Here is a 13,801-nt window from a genome sequence, read left to right on the forward strand (position 1 = left end):
CACCCACCATCACGAGGAATGTTTTCTTAATAGTTGTGGGTGATAACACATAGCAATCCAATACCATTGCTGAGAAACTGTCGGCAGATTACCCAAGATTGCCAATTCTACGAAAAGCCTTTGTACAAGCCTACAGATAGAGCACTCAGCCTGAAGTATTCTTATTTGTCAATTTAGCCTGCAGAGTAAGAGCTAAATAAAATAAACCGCAATAAGATCACCCGCCATACTCCGGGCTGCTACCGGTTCCACTTCAGACAAGGAAAGAAGCAGAGTGGTTATATCCATTTTATTGTGATGTAACAGGCGCAGTGTGTAGAAGAAAACCCTTTGGCTTCTAACACGTCTTTAGGAATATGCATGGAGATATTTGCTTATAACCCCGATGATGTAGCACACCGGACTTTTACTATTCCTATAAGCAGGGGTGGACTAGTCCCCTATATACTGCACATATAAATGGGACAGCGAATGCTTTGTACAGGCTTATCATTTTAGACTCGACAGCCCCTTTAAAGAGGACCCTTCATTAGATTTTTCATGTTGATCTACACACACAAGATAATTGCCATCAAAGTATTTGGCATCTATGGAGTTAAGTCCAAATTGGGTGTTATATTTTTTTTTACTGGGGAAAAGACTTTTCCTCCTTGGATAAATTGCCCAATGATAAGTAGGAAGCAAAGAGCAGAAAAAGAACCCAACCCAACCACAGATTAGGTTTCTTAGTGTGTGACATGTGAGGATACAGCCGTATTACCCTGGTCTAACCTCCAGTATGATTAGGAAATGCTGGGAGATTAGAACACATGACTTACAACATTCAAATAAGGTCCCTGTGGAGGAGGAGAAGCACAGCTGAGTTTAGTTATGTCAAATTCCAAAACGCTTCTATCAACTCTGCTCTTCTCACAGCACAGTCAGCCCTGCTGCGCCGCCCCGTCAGCCCTGCTGCGCCGCCCCGTCAGCCCTGCTGCGCCGCCCCGTCAGCCCTGCTGCGCCGCCCCGTCAGCCCTGCTGCGCCGCCCCGTCAGCCCTGCTGCGCCGCCCCGTCAGCCCTGCTGCGCCGCCCCGTCAGCCCTGCTGCGCCGCCCCGTCAGCCCTGCTGCGCCGCCCCGTCAGCCCTGCTGCGCCGCCCCGTCAGCCCTGCTGCGCCGCCCCGTCAGCCCTGCTGCGCCGCCCCGTCAGCCCTGCTGCGCCGCCCCGTCAGCCCTGCTGCGCCGCCCCGTCAGCCCTGCTGCGCCGCCCCGTCAGCCCTGCTGCGCCGCCCCGTCAGCCCTGCTGCGCCGCCCCGTCAGCCCTGCTGCGCCGCCCCGTCAGCCCTGCTGCGCCGCCCCGTCAGCCCTGCTGCGCCGCCCCGTCAGCCCTGCTGCGCCGCCCCGTCAGCCCTGCTGCGCCGCCCCGTCAGCCCTGCTGCGCCGCCCCGTCAGCCCTGCTGCGCCGCCCCGTCAGCCCTGCTGCACGGAGGAACGGACTGTTTAGCTAAAGGTATAGCTGGACTTATCTGCAACAGCTAGTTTTGAAGGTTAAAATCCTGCTAACAAATTCCCTTTAACACTTTAGAGACCACTGTCTTAATGGTACTGAGTCTGCAGCAACAACACCGAAGAGAAGGTTTTCCAATGTTATAAAAGTAACTGCTTATGGCTAAAGCAACCTCAGGTCCAGCTACGCGGTAGTGTTATTGCTGTCATGATGTGACTGCTGGATAGCGGGTGACAGGAGGCTCTTATACTGTCCCCCATGCTAGGGCATCCTAGGCTCTCTCTAATCTCCAGATTACCCTTAACGGTGGAGATGCTGGAGCCCCGTGCCTTACTATTCTCTTCACAAGAACTAAACTGCCCACCTCATAGGGAAGAAAGGGGCTGGAGAGTGATGGCAAAACAGATAAAGAAAGACAGGGAAAAAACAACACTTAGACATGCTCAAAAGGAACAAACGGTAAGGAACGAAGGAGAAAAGCAGCCACACAAGGACGCCAAGGGTTAAACACCACAAGAAGAAAAGGGGAAGCTCACCACGCTGTTTGTAGCAGTTTCAGTCCATGAGATGGGAAATGGGCGCCAGAAACGCGTCAGGTGTTAACATGCTGCAGTTTTTTTTTGTGTTTTTAAAATGCTTTCAATAAAGATTTTTTGATTTTACTCATTGCTCCTTGGAAGATGTCGTTCCTTCACTCCTTCATTTCTACCTTTCTGGTTAACCACCACCACTGCACTCAGCAATAAAGTCCTACAACCACCAGTAAGTTTGGATTCACAACACCTCACCAGACCAGTATAGAGAAGCTATAGCTGGTGTAGCACCCAGGGATATGGGGTACTCTGTTCCGGGCAGTGTCTCTATTGGGAGTATCACGATGGTGGCCGTTCCCGGTTCCGTGCCCTCGGCCCTTTTTGTAATGGGGGATATTTACAGGGGATTTGTGGATAAAGTTGTTCGTGACGCCACTTGCGGTGTTGCGGCTAAGTATAGGGAGCCTCCGCTGCAGGTTTTGCTGGGGCTGATGGAATATGGAGCTCTGATGACTTCAGCCCTCTGCAAATAGGGTATTACCCCAGCAGGTGTATGGTGCAGTGGATGTCGGAAGAAGGAGTCGAGACAGGTATTCAGTGTAACTGGTTTACTCACTTTTCGGGTGTTAACTGGTTGCCCAAGGCCGGCTGGTTTCGCCTCCAGGTCCCCTTCGTCCCAGTGCCAGTCTGGTTCTCTGGTACCTTCTTCCCCTGCACCAGTCTCTGGTAAGTGGGTCCCCGTGGTATGGAACACTGGGGGTCCCCGGTCTGTGGTTTGTCCACTTCTGCCCGCCTAATGTTAGCGTGTACCCTGTGGGGTTGGAGTCTCTGGTCCTGTCCCCATTTCTCCCATTGCTACTGAGTCTTCGAATTCTTTAGGGTCAGCAAGGTCCTTGATGGTCCCCTTGCTGTGCAGGTGTTAATAGGTTAGCTAGGAGCTCTTTCCTGTCCTAGGGTCCTGTATCCAGTCGGTGCTTAGTTCCGGGAGTACTCCACTGGCAACCACCTATCCTGGGTACCAGGTCACCGTCAACCAGAGTCAGGATGTCACTTCACTTCCACCTTTTCACTTCTACAGTCACTACTCATCTGACTACTCTCCTCAGTCTGCCCCTCCCACCTGGTCAACTAATGGACTGGACTGGCTCCACCTCCAGGTGTCCATCCATGGTCCCACCCTAGCTTGGTACCATTGTATGGGGGATGGTTGGGGAAAACTGGGATTACCTGGGTTTTTGTTGTTGCCGGCATTGGGGTTCTGGGTCCTTAAGGAAATCCTTGTGGGGATGGAGAACCTTTTAGCACCCTGATTGTCTCAGGGGTGCTACAGCTGGCATTAATGGAATAATCTAGCCAGCATACATAGGAGGGGAGTGAATTTGACTGGCTCCCCCATAACATGTGATCAAAAGAGACTAACTAGCAGCCAAGCAGAGATTAACTCTTGCGAGCCTGCCTGTTAACTACAAGTCTGAGTCGGCACGAGAGCACAGATCACAGACATCAGAGAAGTTAGCAGGCCGAGTGCCAGAATCTGGAAGTCACCATGACATTCGGCAAGGTTTGTAAAACCCTCCTCGTGACAATTGTCGGACGCCCCGGACTAGTCGGGTCGTCCCAGGTAGTCACACAACACCACACCCCCTCCCGATTAGGTAACACCAGTCAAACTAAAAACCTTGTCACCACTCTCCAGGTCTGATGTCCACACCAGGGGGGCGGAGCCAGGCGGTTGGCGCCGTCCACCGAGGAGTTCACAGGCCTGGAGGCGGGAAAACAGTCTAGTCAAGTCCAGAAAAAACACTAGCAAGAAAAATCTAGTCAATAAAAATGAACTTTTATTAAGTAAGAATTTTTTAAAAGAGAAACAGGATGTTTCAGGAAGGCAGACACCCTAGAAGGGGTTAAAAAATTGTATCACAACCCCTTTTTTAACCCCTTCTAGGGGGTCTGCCTTCCTGAAACATCCTGTTTCTCTTTTAAAAAATTCTTACTTAATAAAAGTTCATTTTTATTGACTAGATTTTTCTTGCTGGTGATTTATCATTGATTGTTTGTATCCTCACAGTACAAAAAAGGTTGTTTTTTTTTTGGTGTTGATGTAGTCAAGTTCAGAGTCTAGTCAAATTCACGGGCAGTCCTGTGTCCAGGCTCCCAAGAGACTACCAGGTGGCTGGGTCGGAGCCCAGTCGCCATTGGCAAGGAGGCAGACTGTGGTGGCCGCCTGCAGGAGACCGGAATACGACCGGTGGAACCGTAAGGGACCGGGACAGGGTAGTGGCCCGCCGGGACCGAACCGGGGAGCCAACTGGATACCGGAGCACCAGGCAGGGTACTCAGACCCAGTACAAAGCCCTGAACCGACAGGGCCGAGTCGAATCAACTGATTGCGGACTGGACTTAAGGACCTATCCCACACAAGTCCCGTTAGAAAACAACAGCCCAACCATACAGGGTAAAGCCACTGCCAAGGCATAGAGACCCAAAGGGCCAGCGTCTGCGGCAAACGGGCTCCTACGGCATATGCAAGTCGGGGAGCGGACTACCGGTGTCTAGGCATAGGAGTCAAACATTTACACACAGAGGTGCAGGAGAAAGGCGGAAACCACCAACCTATTCTTGGAGAAGCTGCAGCCGGCTGCGGGCCCCGTTCATCACTCCGTTTGGTTTACCAGAGACTCCAGTGTCTTGTGTCAGAGTGAGTACACCAGTGCCATCAGGCACCGCACCGCACTGCACCGTAACACTTCACCCTGCACCCCGGCCCTCACCTACTGGGCCCCGGGACCAACACCCCCTACCGGCAGAGGGGTCAACACCTAGCTGCGCCATTACACCGCTCCCGGAAGCCCCCATACCTTCACCGCAGCGGTGGTGTCTACAATCACCACGACCCGTGGGTGGCGTCATAAACTAACATCCAAAACAAAACCACCGCGGCCCCGGCCGTGGAACTAATCACCCAAATCTCTGCGTGTAGCGCAAACTCCCTTGCAGAGCGAAGTGACCGCCGGGTCCGTGAGAGGCTCGAGCCACCACCTGCAGTACGAGCACGGATCTGAGCGGCTCGGCGGTCGCAGCCGAGCCTGCGGGGCGGTACAATTGCACCCCCTTCTGGCTTTTTCCCTAAACAATGCTGCTCCCAGCAACCCAAGGCTACAGCAATGTCCAATCAATATCAATGGGGGGCGCTACTGTTACCTCCATAGTCCGGTGGAACTTCTGTGCGTAGGGAAGACCAGTGTAACACCCGCTCTTCATAGCCTTTATTCTTAGGATTGGTGAAGGTTTTTGAGTCTGGCATCCCCAAAAATTGAAGAGCGATGGTATATCCTAATGATACTACTCCACGCACAGATTAGGGCGCAGCTTTCACATTACCATCAAGGATACAGCTGAGATAATGGAGCGGAGAACATGACTTGCATACATAAACCTTTCCGAGTGTCGTACGCTGCTACACTGGCTATAAAAGGGTTAAAAAGAAAGCAACGCTACACTGCAATTAAAATTAGAAGCAGCAAAGTGTGCACAGTAGTCAAAGATGGCCACCCTCGTGCCAACAGCCATTAGCTCTGCCACATCAGGCAGCGCCCCTGAGGGAGACACGGGATGAAGGTTGATAGCTTTGTAATCATGACAAAAACTCAACGGGGTGGAAGAAGAGAGGCCGAGAAGACGGGTGGAAGGAGGCCTCAATTATGGTGTCAACACGTCGTCTGCTTATAGGACTGAAGTGCTTCTCCGAGCCGCCATCTAACACTACATGCATAAGTGATGAGAGCGTGCGCGGTATGGCGAGAAAACAGTGTCACGCCAGCGCGAGAAAACAACATATGTGACATCGCTGCCTCCATATAGCCGGAGAGTCGGGAAAAGCTTGGGCTTTCGTCATTTAATGTAAATTGTGAAAAAAAATCCGGGAATAGTAAGAAAGCCGAAAAAAATGACAAGTCATCCCAAGGGGTCTTCTAACCAAAAATCATTCTACTGGATTAGTATACAAAAAAAAAAAAAAAAAAAGAAGGAGGCTACACTGCGTCTGCACTCCCCCCGGCGGGGGTATGCAAGTATGAAAAATTCCAAAAACCCCTGGAAGCTCATGACATCACAGTCCTCACCCATTTAGGGATTTATTTTTATTTTTTTTTGTTATATGCATGTATTTTGGGCTAAAAATCATTTTTTGCAATTGGGTTTTGGTAACAATTTTGCACCATTTCTTTTCTATGGCCACTTAGTTGTACAATCTAGTACTGGCTGAAGAATGAGTTATCTGAGAAACCATCAGTGAGCTCCTTCTGATGACAGAATTTCTAAGTCTGATCTGTCTTTTCCTGAACTCCTCAAAGTTAAGCTGAACTTTGATGTGATCATAAACTTGCGAGCTCCAAGATAGAAAGAGCTCACCGACAGTTCTCAGTTAACTCAGTTTGCAGTCAGCAGTGTGTAGCAAAGCAAAGAGCATGTCAAAAAAGTCAAATGGTGAAAAGTATCTAAGGAAACAACCGAACTTCAAAAATTATTTTGGTAAAAAATGATGTTACCCCAAAAACCAAAACGAACAGAACAAGGTTCATCCCAACTGCTCCTCCCCTCCCCCCTTCCCTTCCCAGAGGGGTCTTTGCCTTACCTCATCTGCAGGTCATTTTAGCTTAGACATCTAAGACAATATTCAGACATTCGTATAACGACATTTTATTTCGGGACCAGCTGCGATCTCCTGATCCAAACTATCACTGGGATCGGAAGGTCACGGCGTTCGGCTGATCACAGGTTCTCTTTAGAGCCCGGTCGGCAATTGATATGAGTGGAGTGGAATTATTTACTTTCTGTGCTGAAGGGGTTAATAGTGCCTTTCTTGCTGAGAATCCCTGTAGCTATAAAGCTCAGCTGCTGCACTTTATGACCACTCCCTTCCTCTATTGTAACTGCCGGTTATAGATCTTCTATGCTGACCACTCTGAGGAAGCTGTTCCAGTTGAAGCTGTGTAACCCCCCTGTGGAGAAGATTTGGAGTTCCTTTATGTGTTTTGTCTTTCCTATTTGCCTCTCTCCTCGTGTGGTCTTATTGCAGTAGTAAGACTAGCATCTTGCTGCCCTACACACTAGCTACGGCTAGTCCACGGTCAGCAGGGCCTAGGCACATGCATCACAGCACTGAGACCCGTCGGTATACACTACCAGCCAAACAGAAGCCAGCAGCTTTCATTGGTGTCCCAGTGACTGAGGGCGGTGCATGACATGGACGCCAATGATAGCTGCTGGCTTCTGCTTGCTGGCTACACAGGAGCCAGGGAGGGTGAGTACAATGGGGAGACAGCACATACCAGGGGGGGGGAGGGGAGGCGCGGGAGAGAGCACATACCGGGGGGGAGGAGACCGCACATACCAGGGGGGGGGTGGGGAGACCACACATACCAGGAAGGGGGGGGGAGGGAGACCGCACATACCAGGGGTGGGGGGGCGTCCGGGGGAGACAGCAACATACCGGGGGGGGGCGGACGGGGAATTGAGACAGCACATACCGGGGGGAGGGGGAGTCGGCACATACCGGGGGTGGGGGGGGGGGGAAGACCGCACACACCGGGGGGAAAGAGCACACACACCAGGGGGGGAGACAGTACTTACCAGGAGGGGAGACAGCACATATCAAGAGGGGCCCAGGAGGGAGACAGCATATACCAGGAGGGGGACAGCAGATACCAGGAGGGGCCCATACAGGGGACAGTGTATACCAGGAGGGGGACATACATACCAGGATGGGCCCAGGAGGGGACCGTATATACAAGTAGGTGGACATATATACCAGGTTGGGCAAAGGAGGGGGACAGTATACCAGGAAAGGGGACATAAACACCAGGGAGGAGCCCAGGATGGGGTACATTAGAAAATGATAGGGGGCATTACTACATAATGGGGGAGGAGCACAACTCTTATGTCTTCATAAGATTTAGATCTGACCAACATGTGGGGGGGCGGCCCAGATCCAACTTTTGCACCAGGGACCCATCGAACTGTAGTTACGCCACTGGGAGTGACCCTAATTTCCTTTCCCTATTGGCAGGTCCTCCCTTTTCTCACAGTTTCCTTCTTGTTGCATTGCACGATGTGCATTTTCCTCGCTACGGCATGACAAACTCAATAGGCACATATGAAGTAGTCGAATTTGGATCCGAACCAAAATTCACGGACATAATTCACTGGATTCTGTGTTTCTTTCCTTGCATTATGGAATATTTGCGCTTACTGAATCTTCATGTTGGCAAATTGACTCGAATATAAAAGATAAATTCCTCTTTCATCGGATTTTGGGGTTGCGCAAATTATATTTTCACACTGCTCCGGGTCGTGCTGGGCGAATTTGCTTAGAAAATAAATGAGCATTATTTGGATCGGTTTCTCATCTCTAGTAACATCTGTGGCAACACCTAGTGTGACAAATATTAACGAAACCCAATAAAGGGGGCAAATACTTTGTCACAGTAATGCACAGAGTCAGAAATCGAAAAATGTGAAACCTGCTACTTGTAAAGTTAATCTCAAGCCGCCTGTCACGGGTGGAGACAGAAATACAGCCCGAGCGTTGCCGGAGATGGATGGAAATCTTCTAAGATGAACACATTGATCCAAGCGAACGGATGACAAGCGATGAAATGTCAGCACCCGAGACGTGGGATTGTTCGGGGGCGTAAAGTGACTTTAATTATGTAAAACAGCTTAATGTTTAGTTTTGTTTAAATAAAACTAACGAACGTTCTTCACCTAAAATGTCAACGATCAGGAGAAACCAAGAATGGCTGATCTCCCCAATGGGGCTGATCTACCTTACGGGAATGATGGTTATTCGCCTCCGACATGGAATAAGGATCCAACCCAATTACAAAGTAACCCATTTCCTATAGAGCGCCTTATGGTGTACCCTAAGGTGCAAAAAAAGCCCGATATGGGCAAGTCCATGCTCAACAATTGGATTTTCTACCATGGATTTATTGGAATAAAATCTACAAAATTTACAAAATTTCCTCCACACGCCGAGGAATAAAAAATAAAATCTGCAGTGGAAATGGCACTACGCCGCAGATTATAAGTCTGATGCAGGTCAGTGCTGTGGATTTTCTTTGCCTATTTACTTGTATGCAATCGGTACTGTGAACCAGGCACCAAATCCACAAGATTTCTTCAATGAAACCAGAAACAAAAGTCTACAATTCTGTGCAATTTTTACCACTAGTAGAGAGGTACCCCAGTGAAAATCCAGTACAGTGATAGTTTATGTTGTAGATTTCCACGAGGATTTGGCCCACTGTAGTAGATTTCCCCCGAGGATTTGGCCACTGTAGTAGTTTTCCCCAAGGATTTGGCCCACTGTGGTACATTTACCCAAGGATTTGGCCCACTGTAGAAGATTTCCCCAAGGATTTAGTCCACTGTAGAAGATTTCCCCGAGGATTTGGCCCACTGTAGTAGATTTCACCTGAGGATTTGGCCCACTGTAGTAGATTTCCACAAGGATTTTTCCCACTGTAGTAGATTTTCCCAAGGACTTGGCCCACTGTAGTTGACTTCCCCAAGGACTTGGTCCACTGTAGTTGACTTCCCCAAGGACTTGGTCCACTGTAGTTGACTTCCCCAAGGACTTGGCCTACTGTAGTAGACGTCCCCATGGATTTCGCCCACAGTAGTAGATTTCACCAAGGTTTTTGCCCACTATAATAGATTTCCCCAAGGATTTCGCCCACTGTAGTGGTTGACATTTGCAGCAAATCGAAGGCATATCTTTCCAACCTGCGTAGATGTAACTCTAAATCGGAGAACATAGACTGCTGTACAATCACAATTCTGACACTAGATCCTTGATTCTTCAGTTAAGGTTGAAGTACGGCTTGGGAAATATATGACCAAAAAAAAAACCTAAAAACCTAACATAAGCCAAAAGTAGTAACTGTGATTCTGTGTATAGAAATACTTATGTAGCGTTCAAAAAGGTCTATAGGTCAAGAAAAAGCCAGAGATGTGCAGCCTTTTTTGGTGGAATGAGAGTGTCAAATTTTGTAATTTTACTACCTCTAAAAGGTCACATATATTCTAAAGGTCAAATACCCCTTCAGATTTTATTGATAGTATCATACATGCCATAATCTAATAAGTGGGGAGTCCACTATTGTAGACAAAGAGGGCTCTCTGCTTCCCTATTCAACACCAGAGAAAAAAAAAAAAAAAAAAAAAAAGGAGTGAAGGCAACCATACGACGAGTGCAGGTATCCCCGTGATTTAGGAGTTACTGAAGTTGGGTCACAGAGATAGAGGGCCGAAAAGAATGGCTCAATGGGCCACATGAGCACCCCTAATTTACGCTTTTTGCCTATCAAAAACACGGAACTCTAAGAAAAAAATTTAATAAGTTGGCAAGCCACATGGGCAGAAGAGGTGAAAGACTAGAACAAACAAAATTACCAGTTACACTTTTCAATGTATTTCTTAGAGATTGTACTTGTTGTAGAGGGTCAAAATGCAGAATGACGATGAAAAAAAAGTATATTAGCAATTCCCATATGTAAAATGGCAGCATTTTGGTCTAAGTTGTCTTTAAAATAGCTTCAGTTTTGGAATTCCCCAGTGTCAAGGCTGCAGACAATAACAGACATCATGTCGACAGCGGTGCAGCCAATCACTGAGCTTAGAAGCTTTAGACCGAACTGATGGCATGCGCCTCTGAGCAGTTATTTGCTGTGGCGCTGTCAACGAAGTAATGTGTCATGCCCGGGTAACCAGAAGAGGAGGAAGTGGGTCCACTGATCTGCAATACTGTGAACTGAACTGACCCGGAGGAGCGGACCTGAGCAGCTACTGAGACTTTACCAAAACCACAAAAGATGGAAGGACACAGAACGCGGGTAAGTAAATGCTAGGAGGCAGCCCCAGGGATATCCAGAAACCACGTCAGCTGGCGCCACAGGACGGAGAATAACCAAGGCAGAAGCTGGTGCAGACAAGTGCAGGTTGGTTCCGGAAGCCACCGGAGTACGGAAGGTGTAGACCGGGTCTGGAGGGCACAGGATGCACACATAGGGTGCACAGACAATAGTAGGCAGGAACAAAGACAGGGTCATGGGACAGTACAGAGAGAGGGTATAAGCACAGGGTCCTGACAACTAGCACAGGCAGACTAGCTATCGGGGCATGTTGAACAGGCACCTCCTAATGGGGGAGGATGCCTTAAATACACTATGTCTATAGTGACAAGCTAAAGGCACTTCTGGGTTAGGTCGCACTGGCCCTTTAAGAAACGTGAGAGCAGCATGGCCACGCCCTAAGCACACTCCCAAGAGCTCTACCATACATGAGTGGGCCTCGGGTGCCAAAGGACAGGCTTAGCAGTAAGGAGGAGGCAGCAGTGGACTGTCAGCGCTCCTGACAAGCAGGAAGTGAGGGCGCCAACAAAGATGCGAGGAAGACCAGAGAGCTGCAGGGCGGGACCGGAAGAACGGGAACTGAAGTGGTGAGTGGGAAATGATATTGCAGTATGTAAAAAGACACCAGGAATTAGTGGTGGAGATTGCTGGACCTGAGGAGGGTGAGTACAGAACAGTTCTGTATATTTTTTTTTATTTTTTTTTTCAAAACAATCTGGGTCCCGGGAACAGAGGAAACTTTTTGGAAAACCAGTACTTCCCCCGCATGGAATTAAAATATACCACTTAATACTTTTCACATTTCTGGTATATACAAGGAAGGCTTCAGATAAATAAACCTGGTTGCCTTTTTTATTTTTTCGCTAAACCATTTGGCACATCTCAAGCCAGCGCCGTGAAGTTTCAGCTACTCAGATGGAAAATCGCCTGCTGCTGTTTTCATTAACTTCAATCGAGATGCTAATTGTGTTCAACCTACCGCATGAAAAGGGCCCATATCTGATCCTGCAACTGTAGGCAGATCGACATGATACCCAAAACAAGCATTTCCACCTAAATTCGAGCCAGCGCGGTCACGAGACTCAAGCTTTCGTACTACAAATACATACAGCTTGTATTGTGTTCCCACGTTTCAGCTGAAGTCCATCTCATTCTATAGATGAGAAGGAACATAAATCTAGCAGAAGACAAATATTGTCCATTGGACTGTGACAACAATATATATTCTAAGATCATAGTCCTCCAAAAATTTACTTGGACGAAAGGCCCTCATACACGATATGAAAAAAGATCGAAGACCTATCCTTCATTAATGGTCATAAATGCATCACAGGCTACATCAAATCGACCAATGGTGGACTTTTTTTCAGCAGACAGTGATGATCCTCGGTCGAAAAATAACCGAACATGCCCAACCGGTTATTAAGAGTCGTAGGTCATTCATGGGTCAAAACGAATGTCCATTTGACCAATTCAGCCATTTCACTCAACTTTATTCATTTTTTTAACTCACTTATGAGGCACCGTCATATCCCACAGCACTTTACAGACATCATCACTGTCCCCATTGGGATTCACAATCTAAATCCTCTATCAGTAAGTCTAATATGTACAGGTCGTTTGTTCCAAAACAAAGAACATCAGCACGAATCCTGGCTCAAATGTAGAACCAACTACCTAAACCAACAGCATCAAAAAGGGATGTACGATGGTCTTCCTTCCAGTCTTTAGACCCATGGTCGTTCCTGGGGTTTCTGGCTGTAAAATGGTGCTCTTCTGAAACCATCCAAAAATGTCTTGTCTGTAGAATTTCAGAGCGTTCCCTACACAGAGCGATAGAAGGGCAGCTGAGAAATCACCTTAGAAAGTCAATATGGCTGAATGTTAGCGGCCAGATAAAACATTTCATGCCTTCACGTTCCTGGGCCTGGAAGTAGTTGAATTGTCTCATTAAAGTAAAGGGCCCTCATATAAGTATTAGATAAAAGCTGGACAACCATCTCCTGTTTGGGGACCTTCTGACTCCCATCAGAAATATTAAATTTGGTGGAACAAAACAAAACAGGTAGTTTGAATTTTAATGCTCAATTTGTGTTTGGTTTTTTTCATAAAAGATAAGCCTCTGTCAGCAATGGCTTCCTCCTTTCTCCCTATCAAAAAAAAAAAGTGAACACTCGGCCAAGTACTCAAATGAGGGAGTCGGGAGAGATAGTCATCTGCTGAGCAAACATCTGGCAAATGACCATCTTATGTGTATGTAGGTTTACGGCTTGGAAATGCGTGGTGTCTTTTACCATCATATATTGAATAAAACAAACTGTTGCATCCATTCTGGTGAACCTAGTCCTTCACTACGGACGGATGCAGTTTCTAAACATCTCCATCTATAGTGCCTGATGCTGTTTAGACCTTGGTTTTCCGTGAACTGCAATTCTAGTTGTTGTATACTTAGTGCAACTTCATCAGGTGAGTCGTTCACCAGCCACACAATGTTTTCTATACCCTGGATGAAGCCCTATTCTAAAACAGAGGCTGGACAGATAGCGGTCAGAGATGGTCTAGACATGTCAGGTGGTGGCTTCTCTACCCGACACAATACAACCGGTAGTCCACAAATTTGACATGTCGGATTGAAATTCACCACCCACCTCCTGACAAATTGTTCGGAGCTCACAGGTAAAATGCTGACCAAACCAGTCAGAAGACTTTTCTGACAGTTGTTTGTCCTCTGGAGTCCAAAAGCTGGATCCTTCCTTGATCTTTTGGGTAAGAGCCAGGGTTACAGGCAGTGGTCAGCTTTGCACTCACTGGGTGTCAAGGTGGCATTAGACGCTGTTCGAACTGCAGAGTCCGATACACAGCCTGAGA

General features: G+C 48.0%; 1 protein-coding gene across 1 annotated transcript in view; it reads right to left on the reverse strand.

Annotated features, from left to right (window-relative positions):
* Positions 1-13,801, reverse strand: part of PC (pyruvate carboxylase) — a 419,331-nt gene that overhangs the window by 282,027 nt on the left and 123,503 nt on the right. The gene's annotated exons all lie outside the window — the stretch shown is intronic.

Source organism: Anomaloglossus baeobatrachus, chromosome 10, assembly GCF_048569485.1.
Source record: "Anomaloglossus baeobatrachus isolate aAnoBae1 chromosome 10, aAnoBae1.hap1, whole genome shotgun sequence".
Classification (NCBI taxonomy): Eukaryota; Metazoa; Chordata; class Amphibia; order Anura; family Aromobatidae; genus Anomaloglossus; species Anomaloglossus baeobatrachus.